At 41.8% G+C, this 15,889-nt stretch overlaps 1 protein-coding gene and 1 pseudogene across 2 annotated transcripts in view; one reads left to right on the forward strand and one right to left on the reverse strand.

The window, feature by feature from the left end:
* The window catches only part of THRAP3 (thyroid hormone receptor associated protein 3), a 75,860-nt gene that overhangs the window by 36,905 nt on the left and 23,066 nt on the right, over positions 1-15,889 (forward strand). The window lies entirely within an intron of this gene.
* On the reverse strand, positions 14,245-15,664 carry LOC122899753 (annotated as a pseudogene).

Here is a 15,889-nt window from a genome sequence, read left to right on the forward strand (position 1 = left end):
GAACCAGTACTGATACGTTGTTGTTAACTAAAGCCTTATCTCTTGTTTCAGCACAGGAGAAAACTTCAAAGAGAGACTAGGAAAAGATCCCAAAGTAGTGACCTCCTTTCTGACTTGACTCTAGTGCATGTGCAAGAAAACTCCCAAAGTCACATTATGAACCTGAAGAGATAATGAAAGATACTTTTCTCTGTGTAATTACAACAGGACAGGGACCTTGTCTTTCTTGTTTGCTGCATCTAGCATAATTGTGCAGCATGGGAGATAGTGTTGAGTAAATCCGCATGGAATGAACAGGAGTACACCCCTGGTTCTTGCTGGACCATGGTATTTTTGGAGAATAGACTCCTACCACTCTTCCTAAAGGAACTGTAGGCATACCTACCTTTTATTGTACTTCACTCTGTTGAGCTTTGTAGGTACTGTGTTTTTTGGTTTTGTTTTGTTTTTACAAATGGAATGCTGTGGCATCCCTGCATCCCGCAAGTCTGTCGGTACGGTGCATGTTCACAGCCGTTTTGTCACTTCATGTCTCTGTGTCACAGTTTGGTGATTCTTGTAGTATTTAAAAATTGTTAAATTATATTTGTTATAGTGATCTATGATTAGGGATTACAACCTGCTGAAAGCTTAAATGATGGGTAGCACTTTTTAGCAATAAAATATTTTTTCATTAAAATAATGTATTTTTTTTAAGACATAGTGGTATTGCACACCTGATAGACTACAGTATAGTGTAAATGTAAGTTTTAAACCAAAAAATTCATTTGACTTACTTTATTGCTGTGGTTTGGAATCAAACCTGCAGTATTTCCAATGTGCGCGTCTATGTAGAGATTGTGAAACTTGCTTTAATGAGAGAGCAAAACTTTTTAAAACAGAAATGATTGTATATTTACTTTTCCATTAAGCATCTGTAATGCGCAGTGTCCTGTTTGTTTGTAAAGCCTGACTTACTGCCTATCCTGAAACCTTAGAAGTTGTATGTCCAGTATTACCCACATTTAACAAAAGAATAAACAAACCTGCAGAGATTATTACTTTTTTTTAAAGATTTTATTTATTCATTTGACAGACAGAAATCACAAGTAGTCAGAGAGGCAGGCAGAGAGAGGGGGAAGCAGGCTCCCTGCTGAGCAGAGAGCCCGATGCGGGGCTCGATCCCAGTACTCTGGGATCATGACCTGAGCCGAAGGCAGAGGCTTTAACCCACTGAGCCACCCAGGTGCCCTGAGGGAAAAATAGTTTGATTAAAAGAGTGAATAAAGGTGTTCCCCAGCAAAGATTTGTCATTGGGATCCTAATATTTTCTCTGATGTCAAAGCAGGCAAGTAAGCAAGCTTTATGGAACTCTGATTGCTGTGTGGAAATCAGCCTTGAAATAACTAGTGCCTTTCTGCCTCCTGTACTCTGTGTTTACTGAAAATACATACCACTGAATTTTTCCTACTTTTTCTAAGTATTCAGAAGTAGTATGGTTCTGGGGTGCCTGGCTGGCTCAGTTGATGGAGTATGTGACTCTTGATATCGGGGTGGTGAGTTCAGGCCCCACGTTGGGTGTGGAGCCTACTTTAAACATTTTCTTTTTTAATTTTTAAATGTTTTATTTTTATTTATTTGACAGAAACCTAGCAAGAGAAGGGAACACAAGCAGGGGGAGTGAGAGAGGGAGCAGGCTTCCTGCTGAACAGGGGTCCCGATGTGGGGCTCCATCCCAGAACCCTGGGATCATGACCTGAGCCACGCAGGCACCCCTCTTTTTAATTAAAACAAAAACAAAAACAAAACAAAAAAACCCAAAAAACGGAATTGTAATATGGTCCTATTCTTTTAAAAAGTGAAAGATGGAAGGAGTGGAGTTTGCCGTATCATTGGGACAAGAAATTAATTAAGTAATTGAAGAGCAAGAAGGAAATGTGACTTCTTGCTGACTCTGTGATGGAAGAAGCTAGAAGCAGTGTCCCAAATCCTGACAGGGGTCTGTAGCAGAGCCCTGACTTGTTCTGGGAATTCATCTTTACCAAGTGAGGTGCTTGCCTGAATTTGGTATGGGTGGCTTGTCCCAGATGCAAGTTGATATGGTTTGTTGTTTGAAGAGAGCACAAGAGTGAGGGGGATGGATAGAGGCAGAGGGAGAGAGAGATTCAGAAGCAGACTCCCCCACTGAGTGCAGAGCTCCATATTACAGTCATGATCTGCACTGAAATCAAGAGTCAGGTGCTGAACCGCCTGAGCCACCCTGGTGGCCCAAATGCTAAATTTTTAGTTATAGTCAGAAGGAAAGTGGCCAAGTCCCTGGTCAGCTAATAATGTATTTTCAGGCAGATTGGCTAGTTTTTTATAAAGGAATAGAATGTGATGAATGTGAAATGATTACTTCTAAGTAAGTTTCAGTACTGATTGGCTGGAGATGGAAGGATGATTATTTTCTTACAAGATTTTTATTTGAGGGGTGCATGGGTGACTCAGTTAAGCATCAGCCTTCAGCTCAGGTCATGATCCCAGAGTCCTGGGATTAAGTCCAGCATCGGGCTCCCTGCCCAGTGGGGAGTCTGCTTCCCTCTGCCCCTCTCATTGCTTGTGCTCTCTCTCAAATAAAATTTTTTGGGGGGGGTTTTTGTTTCTGGTTTTTGTTTTGTTTTGTTTTAGATTTTATTATTTTTTTATTTGACGGAGAGAAGCGAGAGGGAACATAAGCAGGGGGAGAGGGAGAGAGAGAAGCAGGCTTCCTGTTGAGCAGGGAGCCCAATGCATTCTCAATCCCACAGGATACTGGGATCATGACCTGGGCAGAAGGCAGATGCTTAATGACTGAGCCATCCAGGCACCACTCAAATAAAAAATATTTTTAAAAAAGGATTTTATTTGAGAGAGAGAGAGCAAGAGCTCGAGGGAGCATGAGTGGGGTGGAGGGGGGGGATGGGAAGGGTAGAGGGAGAGAGAGCTGAGCAGGGAGGCCCACATAGGGCTCAATCCCAGGACCCTGAGATCATAGCAGAAGGCATGAGAAGGCATGCCTTCCCTGAGAAGGCAGCTGCTTAACCAACTGAGCCACCCAGGAGCTCCAGGATGATTTTTTTTTTTAAACCAAAAGATTAAGCTGTTCTATTTAATTCCAGTTTTAGGACATGTCTGAAGTAAGGATGAGGAATGTCCTGCTAAGTTTGTGTAAATTTTTCAAGTTTTTTGGCAATGGTGGGCTGTTCAGATCCTCACTTTATTGATTAAAAAATGGCCACAAAGAGATAAAAACAATTGCCTTATATATAAGAGTTTCTGGGTTTATCCAGAGCAATTGGTTTTGGTAAATTTCTCTCATTTCTCTCACTTAAGATGCTTGCATATTTGCTTGGTGCCAGCTATTTATTTATTTATTTATTTGCAGCTTTTCATTGCTCCCAGTGTCCAAAAAAAAAAAGGATTAGGGCGCCTGGGTGGCTCAGTTGGTTAGGTAACTGCTTGGGTCATGGTCCTGGAATCCTAGGATCAAGTTCCTCATCAGGCTCCCAGTTCCACGGAGAGTCTACTTTTCTCTCTGACCGTCTCCCCTCTCATGCTCTCTCTCAGTGTCTCTTTCTCAAATAAATAAATAAAATCTTAAAAAAAAAAAAAAGAAAAGAAAAAGTTCCCTCCCTCTCCTGGGCATCTTGATATTTTGGGGGCAAGGAGGGAAGAAAACAGTTTGCAAATGGTCAAACAGGAGACTAGAGTTACAGTCCGTTGTTTATTAGCCGATGGCTGGTGCTTGGGCTTGAAAGGAGGGATGTCAAGAAGCTCTCCTGAGGTCGGCTGTGTTCCCTGCTGGATACACCGGTGGACTCTGTAACAGGTTATCAGGCGACTTTGGGAAATGAGCTTTGTTGGACTGAGCCCAAAGTGTCCAGAGTAAGTAATAATGCAATTAATTAGGAAAGGATTACCCCTTACCCTGGAATTTCCCTCAAGTTTGAAGTGACAGTAGAAAATCCCCCCTCTTTTCTTCTATTTTTGCTACACAGTTTGGTACGGATTTCCTGAGAGAATTTGGAGTTCCTGTTTGCCATCCAAAGAAATACTAGTGCTAGAAAAGAGAGACAGAGATGGACTTTTTGGAGGACTTGGAATTGAACTTTTGTTAAAAGCTGGCTTACTATTATTTCCCACATAGGCAATGTTCTTGATCTGGGGAGAAAAAAAGGTTGTATTACTACAAATAATCCACACATAATCCAGGCTTGCCATTCCTCAGTTGCTCTTCTTTTAAACTGCTATAGAGCTCACCCTCAGGGAAACTCCTTACTAAGAAAAATTATCCATGTGTCTGTGGAGAAATAATGAGTAATTTTTTTTTATGTAGTGAAAACAATACATGGATTTGGGTCTTTGTTTCTGCACTTAACCCTGAGACACACAGACTAAGGGCCAGATACTGTTTCAGGCCACAGAGAGGTCCCTGTGCTGCACTGTTCCTGTGAAGATTGCCAAGCTGGTTCCTCAGAATTCTCTTTCCAGCTCAACAACTGTTAGGAAGGACAGTTGGGAATTTGTTTTTTGTAAACAGGTCCGTTGTTAACATAAGTGAACTAAAGTATATGCTTTCATTAATAAAATTGTTACTTTGAGGGAAGTTGATAGTAAGGCTAACAAAAAGCACATTGGAGGGATGCCTAGGTGCATCCCTAGGTCAGCTGAGTGTCAGACTCTTGATTCTGGCTCAGGTCCTGATCTCAGGGTTGTGAGGTCTGGCTCTGTACTCAGCGGGGAGTCTACTTGAGATTCTCTTTTCCTTTGTCCCCACTGTCCCCTCACCACAGCTCAAATCAATAAGTAAATCAATTTTAAAAGATTTATTTATTTGAGACCGAGAGAGAGCAGCCCAAGCAGGGCAGAGAGGCGGAGGCAGAGGGAGAAGCAGGCTCCCCACTGAGCATGGAGCCAGATGCGGGGCTCAATCCCAGGACCCAGACCTGAGCTGAAGCCAGACATGGACTGAGTCACCCAGCGGCCCCAAAAAAACCACACCGGGGAACAAGTGACCATGTCATGTATTTCCCTAAATGCCAAACAGTTGACGTGAGCTCAAAATTTTTACAGAGGATTTTGGACTCTGTATTAGAAGGCTTTTAGCTTTTTGGGGTTGCTAATCAAATGTGTATTTGTTAATACGTATTTTATGCTCTCTCAAAGTGATTTTCTCAGCTGTTACAAGTTATTTACACTTCTAAAAACAGGTCGATGAAACAGCCCACCATGGGAATGGTATTTTAGACTTCTCATGTCCGGTAATTAGGAGGTAGTTTAGGGTTGCACTTTGGAATTGGCTTTAAATGTGTCTGAACTTAAGTCAGAGGGATTGTTATTTGCTGATAAATGATCTTCCTTGTGGACTTCTTTGCAGAGGATACATGGAGAAGCATGTGGAGGTGAGCAAATTGGGTCTCTTCATTACTTTTTTTTTTTTAAGTGATCTCTGTATCCATCATGGGGCTTGAACTCCTAGGCACCTCCCTTCCCCGAGATCAAGAGTGGCATGCTGTACTGACTGAGCCAGCCAGGTGCCCCTGGGTATATTTTTTAAAATTGAGATATAATTGACATACTAGATTCAGGTGTACAGTACAGTGATTTGGTATTTTTTGGGGGGGTTCTTAATACAGGGAATCTCTGGTTGTTGTATTTTATTATTGTTGTTGTTGTTGTTGTTTTTTATTTTAAGGGAAAAGATACAGGAAAATAGCTGCAGAGACTGGCTATATCCGCCCATACTAGTTAGGATTTTGACTATAAATAGAGCCAACCTGCAGAGGGTAGTTTTTGAAGCTGGGTGATGGGCACACTTGGGTTCTTTCAACTGTTTTTTTCTAGTTTTGTGTATGAATCAACACTTTCATAATAAATACATTTTAAAGTAATAGAACCCAGTTGGCTATAAGGCTGGCCTTGCTTAACCCTCTTTAAAGACATAAAAGAATAAAACAGTCCTGCTGTAATAAGGTTTCCCCAGATGGACTTTGAGTAATTATAATGCAGCTTTATTTATCTAGGATCATGGAAATGACTGTTATGGATATTTGAAGATATCTCAGAAGGAGATGGATAGATGTTTGATTCCACATTAAAGATAAGAGTCAACCCATTAACTCTGGAATGTCAACAACTTTGATTTTTTAGAATATGGGGGGAAGTCATCTGTAAAATGACCAGCTGAGAGAATTATATGTAAAGTAAGAAGCTGTCATCCTGTCTACCTCATTTCGTGTCTCTCTTTCTCCTGCCCTCTGCCTCTTCATACTTCCCTTCTTGCTCTGCAGAGGTCACCGCTGTTAACAGTTTGCTGCATGTGCTGATAGGTATGTCTTATGTGTACATCTGTACCTATGTATTACACATTTGTGAAGCACTTCTGCCAGAGTCCATAGAATTCGATATTTAAACTTTTAAGAATTTTAGTACTAAACTTCGGAATAGTTTTTGTTTTGTTTTGTTTTAAATTAAGCTCTTTGCCCAGTGTGGAGCTTGAACTCATGACCTCAAGATCAAGAGTTTTGTCCTCTACTGCCTGAACCAGCCAGGTACCCCCAGAATAATTTTGATTTTATAACCTAAGCAAGGCCAGGCCTTTTATTGTATCTTTAAATTATTCAAGCAGTAATTGCCATTCTCCCCACAGGCCCTTTCCCACTTTTAGGAAGGTGTTTAATGCACATTGTGATTATTCTCTATAAATTTTAGGGCCTCAGAATTGAAATTAGTATTGTACTTACTGATTTACTTAATTATTTAAGAGAGCCACATATTAGAGGGAATTATTAAATAAACCCATAAGTATACTAATTTCGGTTCTGAATTGAAATCAGAGACCACTTCATTGTCTTCCCCCACCCCACCCCCCCACCTTATTTCAGTTCCTTCGGGGATACAGGTGGGGTGTGAAGCCTCGACGAAGTGTTACCCTAGAGATACCCCCAGCTGCTCTTGATTCTGTTTCCCTCTTTCACTCAGGAGAGGGATAATCTCTAGAGGAAAGCATAAAATAGTAAACATGTTTAATATTTCACCTGAGCTCTTTTCTCCTACCCTGAACTTTCCAGAGGCACACAGCACAGATCAGGCCATTGCTTTGTCCACTATCTTTTTATGAATGCCGAATTTCTCTCTTGGTATTTCTGCTTCTGTCTTTTCTCTATCTTGGTCATTTTGTGTCTTGTTCACCAAGAATTTTCTGCTTCTTATCCTAGCTACTGCTGAAAGGATGGCTGCATTGACTGACTTGATGGTAGTGGAGTTTTACTCTAACATGTCACTAATAAGTGAAGTGTGAGTGTCTCTCCCTAACACTTGAGGTCTGTTTGGTCTTCTCTGTGTTGGTGTAAGACGTAGAATGGATAAGAGTGATCTCAACTTCCAGTTTAGCAGGCATGATTAGGGCTGTGGTATGGACTGAATTCTATTCTGGATTGTATTGTTAATATTTGATCAACTGGTCTTTTGTTACTCCTGCTGGTGTGGGTGGGGAGCTTGGAGAATGAAGAGCAAGTTTGAAAGGATCAGTTCATTTAGCAAATGTGAAGTGTTCGCTCTGTGGCTACGCACCGTGCAGAGTGCTGAAGATGCAGTGGATACCAGGATCTCTGGCCACTTCATTTTGTAGCCTCCTGGCTTGGGTTCAACTAATTCGGTTAGCGCTCTTAGGTTACCTTATGGTCATTGGGTGTAGTGCCATCTGATCTGGAAAAGTGTGCTGCTCTCTTGGCAGAGCAGAGACTTAGTTGTGGGCAAGGGACAGCCAGTGCAGGCCCATATGGAATCAGGTCTCAGGAGCTTTTCCGGTTTTTTCAGAGTTATGGTAGAGACCCATAAGCAGCTGAGGATAATTTTAAGATCTGTTTTAAAAGCAGGTGTTCTCTAGTAGCAGTTGAAAACCAGTTAATGGAATAAACCGTATAAATAGAATAAAGAACATGATCTCAGTGACACAATAAAAAACATTTGGAAAAAAAAAATCCCAACACACTTTCATAATTAAAATGTTCAACACACTAGGGATAGAAAGAGACCTCCTCAGTCTTATAGACCTCTGTGGAAAACCTGTAGCTTATCATCATACTTAAAGATGGATGGAAGCTCTACAGCAGAGAATCTTCCCAGAAGAGGGCTGGTGTTGAGCTGCCCCTTTCCAAGCAAGGACCATTTAAAAAATTCTAGGTGGTTATATTTGAGTTTCTTGTTAGTAGTCTCTTATTACATGAAGCCCTTTGTTCTCTACACCAGGCTGTAGTTTTCCTGTTCAGGCTCTCTCAAATGATCTATATATAACAGAAACATTGGTATTGTCTTTGGTAAAAGATCTCTTTTTGTACTGGAAGTTCTGAGGCCGGTTTCAAGCAGAATATGTTTCCATTTTTTGGAATGTTACAAGTTAGAGACGGGTGGGAGAAGAGAGCTAGTTGCTTTTGTTGAGCATTTCTGCTTTGCTGGTGGAAGAACCAAATTCTCAGAGATCATTATGCTTCAGAGATTTTTTTTTTTTTTTAACTAAACAGCTTCACAAGAGACTGATGGCTGAAATATGAAAATAGAATAGCTAACCTAGAAGGTGATGGTGAGTCACAATGTTGGAAAAGCGCGTGATTGAATTTTGGACCTATTTAGCTTTGGAACTTCGGGAGGCAAGTTACCTAACTCAGGTCCTTGTTTTCTCTTCTGTAAAACTGGTTCAGAACATAGTAGTTAAAGAGGTTTGGGTTTATAAAAATGAGGTAATTAAGGTTTGTAGCTCCTTATCTAGCGTATCTTGGTAAACTTGAGCAGTTGTTACTGGTAATCAAAGTGCCAGGGAATCATTTTTCTCTTCCTTTTTTAAAGATTTATATGTCAGATTGAGAGGGGGAGAGCACAAATATGGGGGAGGGGCAGAGAGAGAGGGAGAAGCATCCTTCCTGCCGAGCAGGGAGCGGGATGGGGGACTCCTTCCCAGTACCCTGGGATTATGGTTTGAGCAGAGGGCAGATGTTGAATCTGTTTTCAATAGGTAACATCCAGCAAGAAAGCCATTTTTTGCCTAAGGTGGTCTTCTCTGGTGGGCTGGTCCATTCAGAGAGTAAGTTAGACTGAGTTAGAAGGATGTTCTATGAATGTATTCTAGATAATGGAGTAGGCGGAGCTAGCTGCTCTCGCTGCCCCCTGCCCTCAGTAGGTCTACACCCAATGTAGGGCTTTAATTTAGAACCCTGACGGAAATCAAGACTCAACCATGGTCTGCTGACTTTGAGCCAGCCAGGTGCCCCAGGAACTGAATGTTCTTGAGTAGTGAGCCCTTCATATGAGTGTAGCTGAATGGCCCTTGTTGAGGAAATGATACATCCTAGCCCTTCAGAGGATAGTCCCAGTTTAAAATCCTTTTCGTCATTGTCAACCTAAATATCCTGTAAACTTCACCTTCCTAGAGACCAACATATTTTCATCCCAGCTTGTCTTAGCCAGAAGCAAAGCAGAAACTTTATTTCTTTCGGTGGGTTTAGTACAAAACTTCCAAAGAGAGAGGGGCCCCGAGAGGGTTGCCCAAGGCAGAAACTTTCACTGGGCTATTTGCTAACTTTCAGCTTTGAACTCTGGTCTCATACTTTAAGGTTTCTTACAGATGACTGTTAATGGGTCATAAAATCATAGCTTTCTCTTTCTTTGAACTTCAAGAAGATGGAAATTGTTGTGCTTCAGTTTCCTGTTTTCAATATTTATTCATGACTAAAACTTGTATATTTATAAGTGTATGTCATAGGTGTTCTATGCATTTCAGTATTCAGGGTATAATATGGTATTTACATTTTATTTTATCAAAGATTTTTTTTAAATATATATATATTTTTTAAGATTTTATTTTTTTATTTGACAGACAGAGATCACAAGTAGGCAGAGAGAGGAGGAAGCAGGCTCCCCGCTGAGCAGAGAGCCCGATGCGGGGCTCGATTCAGGACTTTGGGATCATGACCTGAGCCGAAGGCAGAGGCTTTAACCCACTGAGCCACCCAGGCGCCCCTTATCAAAGATTTTAATTTATTTTATTTGACAGAGGAGTTGGGGAAGAGAAGCAGGCTCCCCACAGGGAGACCTGTTATGGGCTTGATCCCAGAACCTTGGGATTATGACCTAAACTAAAGGCAGACCCCCAACTGACTGAGCCACCCAGATGCCCGGTATTTACATTTTAAACTAGGGACTTACCTAGAAGAATTTTAATAAGCCTTATGCTAATAAGATTCTTTTTTTTTTTTTTTTTAAGATTTTATTTATTCATTTGAGAGAGAGACAGTGAGAGAGCATGAGAGGCGAGAAGGTCAGAGGGAGAAGCAGACTCCCCATGGAGCTGGGAGCCTGATGCGGGACTCTGTCCCGGGACTCCGGTACCGTGACCTGAGCTGAAGGCAGCTGCTTAACCAACTGAGCCACCCAGGCGCCCTGCTCATAAGATTCTTGTACTTCCTTTTGGAGGACTGATTTTGGGGAAGATTTCTATTGGTGATTATTCTTACCTGTTTTTACCATTAGTTTTCTCTTACTTTGCACTTAGAGGGTGATATTTACTGATCCTGACCTGAAATTGTCTAGGTTTGGAGCTTACTTGGGTCCTCTAACCCAAATTAAACATTAAAATGAGTGTTCTTCCGGGGTGCCTGGGTGGCTCAGTGGATTGGGCCTCTGCCTTTGGCTCGGGTCATGATCTCAGGGTGCTGGGATTGAGCCCCACATCGGGCTCTCTGCTCAGAGAGCCTGCCTACTTGTGACCCCCGCCTACTTGTTATCTCTCTCTCTCTGTCAAATAAATAAATAAAAAAAAAAAAAAAAAAAAGAGTGCTCTTCCTTTGTAACACTCTTGCTTTCTTGAATTAAAACTTGGGTTTCCTGTCATGAGTGCTTGGAGGAAGAATAATGAAATGTATTCTAGTAATGAAAGCTTCATGATGTTAATACAGTTTAGTAACCTAGGAAAATAACACAGGCACCTCTGTATGCTTCACTGCTGCAAGGAAGCTGCTGGCGCTAGAAAAAGAGGCTGCTGTTGATCAGAATAGCAGCTCGTACTTTGGTCTCAAATTGGTTGTAATGTGTACGTTGAAATGAGAGTTCAACACGGTGTAAAATGTTGTCAATCTGCTCTCTTGGAGAAATAGAATATTCTGCGAGATAGTAAATTTGATACGGGAATGAGAAGAGAAAAAAAGTGTAGTCTGTTCAAGCAAAGCCCTCTCTGGACACGAAATTACAGTGGGGGAGCCCTTCAAGCAGTGTAGATGCAGATAGCCAGAGATCAGACTTCATCACAGGCGTGCGTTAGTCCCTCGGCCAACTCCATTTACCTGTCTGTCCGTGGGTTTTGAAAGTTTAAAGGGGGGCGCCTGGGAGGCTCAGTGGGTTAAGCCACTGCCTTCTGCTCAGGTCATGATCTCAGAGTCCTGGGATCGAGCCCCGCATCGGGCTCCCTGCTCAGCAGGGAGCCTGCTTCCTCCTCTCTCTCTGCCTACCTCTCTGCCTGCTTGTGATCTCCGTCTGTCAAATAAATAAATAAAATCTTTAAAAAAAAATAAAAAAAAAAGCTTTAAAGGACTTACTAGGAAGGCTTTGGGTCTGCTTGATGTTACCATTTTGTTTCAAGTCGTAGTATATTTGCCTTTAGTTTTTGTTTACTTAACTAGTAAGTCTTTTTTCTGTAAAGGTAAAGACTAAGAAGACTTTTAAAATATGAACCAAGTATTTATGGATTGAAGGGTAGTTGTGTGGTATATATATAGCTTGGTCATTTGGTGCTGCTAAGGTTGGAACCCCAACCTTAGTGTTTTGAGGTTATATTTGGCACTACTTAGTTTTAGGAACCCAAAGTCCTGACAAGTGTGACCTCTCAGGCTACCTGCAGGGTTCTGGCGATGGGATAAATACTCCCATAATGTTTATTCTGGTGAATTCAGCAGATACCTAACAATTACCAAGATAATGCTGGCATAATTACTAGGGACAATGAAAACAAAATCTGGGGTGAGAAGGGAAAAGGAATAATTTAATTCTTTCTTATTGTTGAGAGGTGTTTTTTTTTTTTTTAAAGATTTTATTTATTTATTTGACAGAGATCACAAGTAGGCAGAGAGGCAGGCAGAGAGGCAGGCAGAGAGAGGAAGGGAAGCAGGCTCCCCGCTGAGCAGAGAGCCTGATGCGGGGCTTGATCCCAGGACCCTGAGATCATGACCCGAGCCAAAGGCAGAGGCCTTAACCCACTGAGCCACCTAGGTGCCCCTCGTTGAGAGTTTTTGATTTAGAGAAGTTTGCTTTGGCTTTGTCTGCCAATATTCTTGTTTTGGGGTTGAAAAGTAAGATATATTTTAATGATATAAAAGCCATAATTATGTCTCTTAAGATCTTCATTTTAAATAAAATGCATCTGTTCTTCCAAGGCCCATTGATCTGCTTGGTAATTAGAGAAATGGTTCTGGTGGAGAAGGCTTGGGCTTTGAAAGAGCTGATGGCTCTGGGACCTGTGCTCTCAGGTGGCTCTGCAGGAACAGCTTAAAGGGAACCTTAACTCCAAGTGACAGGTTCGTATCTGAAGTGATTTCAAAAGGGTGTTTGAAATTCTTCTCTTGGGTTTTAAAGGAAAGGTTGGAGGAGAAAAGAATGAAAACAATAGTGTAAATACATACAGGGTATAGGAGGGGTCTTGCAGAAGGGTGTATGAGAAAAGACATCTGGGTTTAGTGACTTGAGACTCAGGCCAGTGTGTGCTTGGTATGGCTTTCCAGAAAGAAATTTTCAGGTGCAGTAATAGTCTATATTAGGCCACCTTTGTAGACTTAATCTTAAGCTCTGAGTATCCCAGTGAAGGAAGGCACAACGAGTTGACATTAGTAATGGGGATATGATACCACATTGTCTGAAGAGTGTTGGAGAGTTTGAGACTCGATCATACCAGGCCCCTGACTATAGGAGGTGAGGAATCAGGTCCTATATTTCTGCACCCTTAACATGCTGGGCACTTAATCATAACTGTTGATTGCTACTTGTTCAGTTGGTGGATTCTTTTATAATCTGGTGTAGGAGCATGACTACCTTACCTTAAGTGTGAGAAGGTTTTACCCAAATTGTGTTTGAGGGGACATGTTTTCCCCTGAGCCTGTGTTACACCATAGTCCTTCTGTAGGGACCTGACTTGTTTTATAATATTCTAAATGAAACAGCCTCTCTAGGAATGGGGGGCTTTGATGAAGAAGCAAAACTTCTTTTTGGGGAAATTCTGGTCTGAACAGAAATCAAATGCTTGGTACCCATAACGTGTGAAAAGGTGCCACATTGATTTGCACGGAGGTGTTTGTTTTTCTCACTTCCCAATATATTTGTAGGACGTGGACATGAAAGAAATGATAGAGGAAAAGGTATGTGTAATCACGGTGACATCTAAAAGTCTTCAAAAGAGAATTGAGAGTTGTTTTGAATGGATTTTACTTACTTGATCAAATGGCTTTACTTACGATTGTCCCCATCTTATACTAAGAAGTATATGTATGCTGGGGCGCCTACGTGGCTCAGCAGGTTAAAGCCTCTGCCTTCAGTTCGGGTCATGATCCCGGGATCCTGGGTTCGAGCTCCGCGTCGGGCTCTCTGCTCAGCGGGGAGCGTGTATCCCCCCTCTCTCTCTCTGCCTGTCTCTCTGCCTACTTGTGATCTCTGTCAAATAAATAAATAAAATCTTTGGGAAAAAAAAAAGTATATGTATGTATATCAAGAGAAAAAATTGGGGGCGCCTGGGTGGCTCAGTCGTTAGGCTTCTGCCTTTGGCTCAGGTTTTGATCCCAAGGTCCTGGGATCGAGCCCCACATCAGGCTCTCTGCTCAGCAGGAAGCCTGCTTCTCCCTCTTCCACACCCCCTGCTTGTGTTCCCTTTCTCACTGTGTCTGTCTCTGTCAAATAAATAAATAAGATCTTTAAAAAGAGAGAGGAAAAAACTTACTGTCTTTTGGACACTTCCTTTCCCTTTCTCTTCATGTAACTTGATCTTTGTTCATCTTTAGGTGACAGCTTAAATACCTCTTGACCATCTTATCTAAATAAGTCACAACTGTACTGTATACATTTAACATTATATCATCTTTGTCTTGTAGTACCTACCAGAATTTGTAATTACATTTTTGGTTGGTTGCATATTTGTTGTCTCTCAGCACCTCTAGACTATAAGCTCCATGAAGGCAAGGATCAAATCTGGTTTACATTTTTTTTTTTTTGAGCTTTTATATTTGAGTTTATTCTTCATTTAACTTTTAAAACACTACTGTAGTTGAATATTAAAACGAAAACAATAGCAAGTAGTGAGCTATGATTATAGTCCTTCACTCATTCACTACTGCACATAAAATGCCAGCAGTGTTATTCACTGGCCCCATTAAGAGGTCTGACACTGAACACCACCCCTGGGATGATGTTCATCATCCTCATATGCTTCCCCATTGTAATGGCACCGTCTTTCCTGATTTGGATCAAAGTCCACCAGTTCTACCTGGTCCATTTCATCAGTCTCTTCTACTTCCTTCCTCTCAGGTAGGAGTTTTTCCAGCAAAGAGAGTTTATCAGGAGACAGAAAGCCATTCTCAGGAAAATTTACCTTAAATTCAATGATGAGGCGACCCTTCTCATATGGCCTACGATAAATTGGCATGCCTTCATTTAGCACACACTTGATATCTCCATCTTGACAATTTGACCTGGATGAGAGGTGATGACAATGGTTCGGTTGTCAAGAGTAGATACTGGCTTTTGAAAACTGCACAGTGCTTCAACCAGCTGTATGTCCATACACATGAAAAGGTCTTCTCCTCGCCGAGTAAAAACAGCATGGTCCTTCTGATCTAAAACAATGATAATATCTCCTGGTTCCAGTGCTGGTTCTTGGTCTCCCTTACCATGGAATGTTATCTTCTGGCCATCTTTCATGCCTTTGTCAATATGAACTTCTAGAATCTTCTTCTCTTGAACTATCTTCCTTCCATTACAGCTTTTACATCTATCTTTAGGACTGATCCGTTCCCCATGGCCCTGGCACTCCATGCACACAGACTGAATTTGCTGAGCCATTCCAGGTCCTATCTGATGAATTCTTATTTGCATTCCAGTACCTCGGCAATTGGGACAACACTCAACTGCTTCTTTCTTACCACCTCGGCCTTCACATTTATCGCAAATCACATTCTTTTGCAGAGCTAGTTTTCTTGCACCATTATATAAATCTTCTAAGGTTACTGAGAGCTGATGTACATTTTTACCTCTCCTTTCTCTCTGCATTCTTCCTCCTCCTCCAAAAAACATATCAAAGATGTCCATGGGGGAGCCAAAACCACCACCAGCTCCACCTTCTTTAATTGCCTGTTCACCTCCTTTGTCATATAATTCCCTTTTCTTTGCATCAGAGAGTACTTCATAAGCTTGAGAAATCTGTTTAAACTTCTCTCCTTCATTTGGATTCTTATCAGGGTGGTACTTCAAAGCCAGTTTCCTGTAGGCCTTTTTCAGTTCTTCTTGGGTGGCATTGGGTTTGACCCCCAAAACATCATAATAAGTGGTTTCTTTCACCATTTTCTACAGCCGGTGAGAGGGCCGAGGCCGATGTGGGGGAGCGGGAAGGAGCGCGTTGCTGGGTGCAGCTTGGGTAGCCGCCGCTCCTCCGCGGCTCACCAAGCGTTCTGGAAAGTTCCCGTTTACATTTTTTTTTAAGGAGGGGTGAGGCAGAGGGAGAGACAGACTCTCAAGCAGGCTCCACACCCAGTCATGTCAGTCTCACAGTTCTGAGACCATGACCTGAGCTGAGTGACACTTAACTGACTCAGCCACCCAGGCACCCCAGATCCGCTTTAATTTTAATTTAAGTGTTTATCCACTA

This window comes from Neovison vison, chromosome 2, assembly GCF_020171115.1.
Source record: "Neovison vison isolate M4711 chromosome 2, ASM_NN_V1, whole genome shotgun sequence".
Classification (NCBI taxonomy): domain Eukaryota; kingdom Metazoa; phylum Chordata; class Mammalia; order Carnivora; family Mustelidae; genus Neogale; species Neogale vison.